The 6,485-nt window shown below is 39.2% G+C and overlaps 1 long non-coding RNA gene across 2 annotated transcripts; it reads right to left on the reverse strand.

Annotated features, from left to right (window-relative positions):
• Positions 1-861: 861 nt before the first annotated feature.
• LOC116671376 (uncharacterized) lies at positions 862-6,206 on the reverse strand. Of its 2 annotated transcripts, XR_004327253.1 has the most exons (4): positions 4,949-5,160; positions 3,322-3,539; positions 2,393-3,051; positions 862-872 (listed from the first exon to the last, which is right to left on the reverse strand). It is a non-coding gene; the product is annotated as an uncharacterized LOC116671376 (long non-coding RNA). The 2 variants fall into 2 exon arrangements; XR_004327252.1 differs by lacking the exons at positions 862-872; positions 4,949-5,160 and adding an exon at positions 5,894-6,206 and having other exon boundaries at positions 2,607-3,051.
• Between the last annotated feature and the right edge of the window lie 279 nt (positions 6,207-6,485).

Raw genomic sequence — 6,485 nt, forward strand, 5'->3', positions numbered from 1 at the left:
TTGTTTAACAGACACTGATCTGATGATTTGCAGATTAAAAGACATTTGTATATTTTGGGATTGCCCTAAGATTTTAGATTACTGGAAGATTATTCAAAAGGAAATAGCGCATATTTTAGGTTTTGACTTTAAGTCAGATCCAACACTACACATACTGGGTATAGTGTCAGATAATGTTATTGATGAGAACGTGACCTCATTACTAAGGATTTTGCTTTTTATAGCTAAGAAAACAATCACAGCCTTTTGGTTGAAGTCACAGCCTCCCAGTATATCTGAATAGAGAAAAAGGATCAAAAATGTATTCATCATGGAGGAAATAACAGCAGGATTGCAGCTAAAGTCAGAGAGGTTTAATCAGAGATGGTTACCAATAACACAGATAATGTCATAACCTCCTCTATTTGTTTAATTGTTGTTGTTTTTTCAATTTAATTGTATTCTATAATTGTACTTTGTGCTTACTACTACTGTACACCTGAAGCATTTCCTATTATGTGTTCCTAATGTATGTGTTTTTTATATGTATTCTTATTATTTGATGTTGTAAATAAAAAAATAAGTTAAAAAAAGACATTAGTATGCCAAGGTAGATCTGCTTATAACCTTTGTACTACACATAGAAACACATTTACTATGTGTGCATGTGGACTGACTACACACCAGTGATTTGCATGTTGTTGTTTTTTATAAAGTTGTTAACGAGTCAAAAAAAAAACCTTTATTATGTTGGCAATTCCACAAAAAAATGAAACTATTACTGATTTTGTACAAATGTTTGACCAAGGATGGTTATTATTATTTCAATATCACATAAAGTACTGTTTCAGTCAAACAGTGAATTAGATTTGAAAATAAAGAAATTAACAAAACTAGTACTAAACATTTATGAAAGTAATGGTGTGCTGCAAATGTTTAATATTATTTAGTCAAAGCTGGACCATCACATGTACCAGCACACACAGTTACCACATTATACTGCAGCCTGGTGGATGTAGTTCATGAAGAGAACTGACTACAAAGCCAAGTTTATGTGAAATGAAATTATGCAAGATTTCATTAAGATTTGATCAGAATTAAGTGGTCCCACTCTCTTTATGGTGTCACAGCAGACATTGAAAATAAATTGAAAACAGCACACAAAAAAAATGACCCAACGGTGGACAGGTACATTTAGACAAACCCCATCATGTCAATGTTCATTTTACAGTAGCCTCTACACATTTGAGTCGGTTTTCTTCACACACATCTAGATCACTCCATCCTTTGATCTCTGCTTCTTCTTCTGGGTCTCCTTTGGGCTGCAGCAGCACCCATACAGCAGCGCGAATGTGACCAGGGACAGAATTCCCAGCACAAACACTCCTATGACCACAAAACCACCCAGTGCCCACGGCTCCCGCTGCAGCCGATACAGAAACCCTTCCACCCAGTCCTCAGGTGACCCTGTGGGTTTCCACTTCTCTGAAACACTGCACAGGAAGACATAATATAGATAAAAACTCCAATGGAGATTCAGGACATTAAACTAAAGAGATAATATTGATGGATAACATTAGTTGCTAAAAAAGCTTAATAGAACCGATGGAGCCACATTATGTGCTGATGATAAAACGAACAGCTATGAAAATTTTTTTATCAGCATGCTACATTGAAATCTGCTGCTGTTAAACAGTACTGTCGCCCAACACACTCCTGCTCGGAAACTCACCTCTCCACGGCCATGTTCCACTAAATGATCCTCTCACGGCTCAGTGACTCCTAACAGTGCCAGGCTATATTGTGTGAGAACAAATGGTTTCAGCTACTGTTCTGATCCCCTCGCAGCCCTGGAGCTATTTCAACATAGCCAAAACATCACAGTTTACTACCAGTTTGTGCAAGGCATTCTGTAAAACTCCAATGGCAACAACTCTGCTTTCAGGTAACACTTCCAGTTGCTCTGTGTGGGAAGGGCAAAGTAAAAGCAAACTGCCCCTGGTTAATGTTTACTTCATATATTGACTTGTGGAGACAAACGAGAGATCTGTGATGATAAGGTATGCATACAATAGCAAGTGTTTTAATGCTAAGATTCATACCAAAGCTTATTTTTATGTAAAGTGGAGGCAATTATTGAAATAAAATCATGCAAATGCTGCATGAATTTAGAAGATGGGATCATGTTAAATCTTAACATTCAATCCAAAAGAAAAACAAGTCAGTATCATAGTTGATTTTTATATATATTGAACATTTATTACATTTCAGTTACATCAACAAATGCAATATGACAATGCCTCAGTAAAAAAGACAAAAAAAAACCCACTATGTAACAATATAACAAGAATACATTTGGAACTGTTGTATGTCAAACAATAAAAGCTATTTTTTTCATTGGCACAATTTATACAAAAACAAGTCACTCTTCACCGAGCCAGCAGAGGGCGCACTGTCTTTTTACATTGGGAAGTTTCTATACAAATGCAAGTTAAAATGTCTGTACGTATTCCATGTTGTTTTTCATATCCTTGATGAATATCAACAGGATAACAAACCAGTTTATTCTAATAACGGAGTCACTGTGACATTCAAATACAAATCAGCTTTCTTCCTCTTCCTTTTTTAATCCCTTGCTCCAGTGTTGTTGTTGATGTTGTCGTTGTTGTTGTAGTAGTACAAGGCTGCCACACAGTGTTGCATTGTACTGGTCTGAAATGAATCTTGATGAGTCGTGCCACTCTTCTGCTTTATATGGATTCCAGTGGCATGGCTCTCTCTCTGGAATGTACATCCAGTCTTTGTCCCAAAACTGGACATATTATGCAAATAAGTCCCCATCCTTGAGTTGATGAATTTTATTTGTATGATTTCCTCCAAGAAATCAATGACTCTGAAAAGGAGCGTTTCCGGTTATGTAACGGTGAGTGTGGGTGATGAAGGATGGAAGAAAGGCTGGAGTGTGTTCTCTGTCTCATCCTTAGACAGGCTGTACTCTGGTGGCCTGGTATTTTGACTTTCCACAGCAGCAGCAGTGGAAGCAGGACAGCACAATCAACAAGAGAAACGTGGCTAAAAGGCGAGACAGGACATAAGACACAGGGTGGGAAGTAGGAGTTGGGTTAGCACATGCTAAGGGAAGAGTTTTGTATCATATTGAAATCTGCATCAAGCTATTATTTTATATGAACCCTGGGTCAGCTATGTGTATTATGAAACAAGTGACGAATCCAACATTATCCCCTGCAGTTCCCCTTAGCTTCACCAACTGTTTAAGCTTCTTTCAGTGGACATTATTCACTGCATCAATGTAATATTCTGTAGCTAATAGATTAAACTCACCAATAAACAGGATGACCACAAAGAAGGCTCCCATCTCCAGAGGACTGGCATGTGGGAGATCCTGCAGTTTGATCCACACCTTCTGAAGAATGTCCAACATCTCACGTTTCACCATGTTGACTCTCGATGCACGTCCCACGCAGAGATATGAACACTAATGCCTCAGGTTTTACTTTCAGGGAGGCAAACGGGCCTTTATAGAGCTCACACAGCTACACCTAAAGGAAACAAGATGATACAGTGAATGGATAAATGTCTCACTTTCTTGTGAAAGATGCTCTGAATGTTTAAATGAAGAAGTTATTTTCATCTTCAGCTCCACCCTTCACTACTGCAATTGTATACTTCCACCCTGCAATTACCCCTCAAGCCTAGCATGCATGGCTTTTATCCCTAAATACTCCATGTGCTTTGAGAGTACTCACTCATTATGTATCAGCAGCCCTTATTAGCCCACTGATGAACTTCCAGTGTTTGTATGTGTGTGTGGATACACCATGTGTCCCAATTGGGTGTGATTTCCTGCGCCAGCCTGGTTACATTTGTATCCCCACACAGAAGGCATCGTCCTGCATGTTCAGTTTTAATTGTAAAAAAAAGCAGACTATTTCAGGCCTGGCATTTCAAGACTGAGGCCTGTCATCATCGCTGGAGCAGCTGTGTGTGGGTGAGGTGAGGCTGATACTAGACAGGCTGCATAAGAGATACGACACATGCCTGTGAAATGGCAACTTAACAGGACATTGAAGTCATCAGAGATCAACTCTGAATAAATGTGTGTGTGTGTGCTGTAATAATACCCACTAATTTGATTAATGAGTCATTGAGTGTTTCATATTGTGACTATGCTTTAAATATATTGTATTTCCTTTTTACTAATTACATTAAAACTTACAAATTAAATGGAACAAGGATCAATAGAATATATGGTCATATCAATACTGTGCACTCTATACACACAACACAGAGTTATTCTTACAATATCCCCTACAAAGAAAGAGAGCAGTAACTAGCTAGCTGTTACAGAAGCACCTAAGTTGTTAAAAGTGTTTCGAGCTTGCAAGTTACATAATACACAAAATAAATATAATGCTTCGATGTCGATTCTGAACTCTCCCTTTCGATGATCAGGGGATGGCGGCGGAAAATTCAGTAACTACCAAGACAACTAACTAGCTTTTTCTTTTCTTTTAACTAGTTTGTTTAAAAATATTCTCCTCATCTTTATTAACGGTCCATAGCTCATATAAGTCAATCTACTAACTAATATTTGTATTACAGTGTAATTTTTGCAATTAAGTTGATTTAAATGTGATTCAAAGGCAGCTTGAACTCCACCAGAATCAAGGACTGAGGTGGCAGTTAGCTAGCGTTAACGCTACGTTATTGCTAACGTTACTGGCTATGCCAAAGTAGCGTTAGTTCACGCTTAGTAGGAGTTTGTTATTCTCTATCATGCTAGCTAACTACTACCTCATTTAACTTAACTAACTTACCAAGGTGTCGGTTCATCAAAATAAATAGTTCTTAATTACAAATAACGGCTATGAAAACATAAGCAACGCAAGTAAAGTTTAGTTTAAGGTAGCTAGCTAGCTAGCGTTAAGGCTAACCGTGTCTATCTTACCAGCAAGCTTTTCACGTTAGGTCTTGCTCACCCGAAGCAAAGCGGGCATCTACCGCTGGACACTTGTGAACAAAATGCCATGTTAAGTTTAAATAATGAGTTGTTCGTTGGCTCAAATAGCTAATTTTGATGTAACTTTTAAATATCAGCAAAAATAACTAGCGTTAGTAACTGTACCTCAGAATTCCCGGCACTCGCGTTGCTAGGCAACAGCCGGACAGATCTTGATATTATGTATTTGTTCTGTTCAGGAAGTGTATGTGTGACACCAGACAAGACTTCTGCCTCAGGCTACATTGATTGAAAAGGCTTTTTTTGTTGTTGTTCATTTTTGTGGTTGGCAAACTGTTTCAGTGTGCAGCTCTCACAGGAAGAAACGTTTCCTGGCATCAGTGCAGAAATACTGTGTTCACTGGCTGTTGCTTAAGTTGATTCCAGAAATCAATTTCCAATGTTTTACCTCCAAAGTGCATTCATATTCCTGGCATACAAACACTGTTACTGGGTGTGCAGCCCACATTCTTGTTTGGTTTTCTGGAAGCTCTCCAGCTGATTGGGAAAATCTCAAAAGAATCTCGCCTGTCAGAGTTGAGATTCTGAAGAATGTCTGACCTCGGCAGCTGGCCCTCCCTGCTCTCCAGTGTCCGCTTGTTTTTACCTTCCACTGCACTCCCACACCAAGTTTAATCATTAGCAGGGCATAGTCAAATACCAAAACACGCTGCAGGAAGCTTACAGGAATAAATAAAGACCATAAAATCCAAGATTCAACACAAAGACATTATGTCTTTGTGTTGAATCTTGGATTTTATGGTATTAATAAGTTTGTCACTGAAAACCAGCTTCTCTCTCTTCACCTCACATGTGTTTTTCTGTCTTTGAATTTAAAAAAAACTCTTTATTGACAAGTAACATGTGAAAAGTAAAAAAAAATCAGGTTCTTACCTCTGCTGTGAATGTGTGCTTCACTACTCTGTGTCAGCTGTCTCCACTTGTTAATTCTTCTTCGCAAGGAGAACCAAACTCAGATGTTTCACAGACCCCTGCTCCGGCTTCTTGTTTTCACCCTCCCCCTCTTCTCACTGCTCTCAGATGATTTTCTCACGTTCGTTTGCCTGCTTGTCTACTGCTCTTCGTCTAATTAGCCCGCTCAAGTTCAGACGGAGAGACCGTCGCTAGGTGTTTGGAGATAATTTGACTCAGCACATCAGCAGCAGTTTCTGTGGCGTGTGTTCACTTTCTACTTACTAACTCCTGTTCTCAGGGAGTTTGTGTACCTCCTCCCTCTCCTCCTCTTTCGCCCTCCCTCTCTCTACTCCACCAACTCCAACCACAAATCCCAAATCGACTTTTTTACTGCTGCTCTCGCTGACTCCCACTCCCCCTCACCCTCTGTCCCGTCTGTACAAATGAACACTCATTCACTGTTTTTCCAACTTCTTCTGTGCTCTTGGTTGCTAAAAACCAGCTGCGCCGGGGCCTCTTTTTTTTTGTCTTCAGTCACCGTGGAGACAAGGCTCCTTCTAAAAGGAGTTGG

The sequence above is a fragment of the Etheostoma spectabile genome, chromosome 21 (genome assembly GCF_008692095.1).
Source record: "Etheostoma spectabile isolate EspeVRDwgs_2016 chromosome 21, UIUC_Espe_1.0, whole genome shotgun sequence".
In the NCBI taxonomy this organism is placed as follows: Eukaryota; Metazoa; Chordata; class Actinopteri; order Perciformes; family Percidae; genus Etheostoma; species Etheostoma spectabile.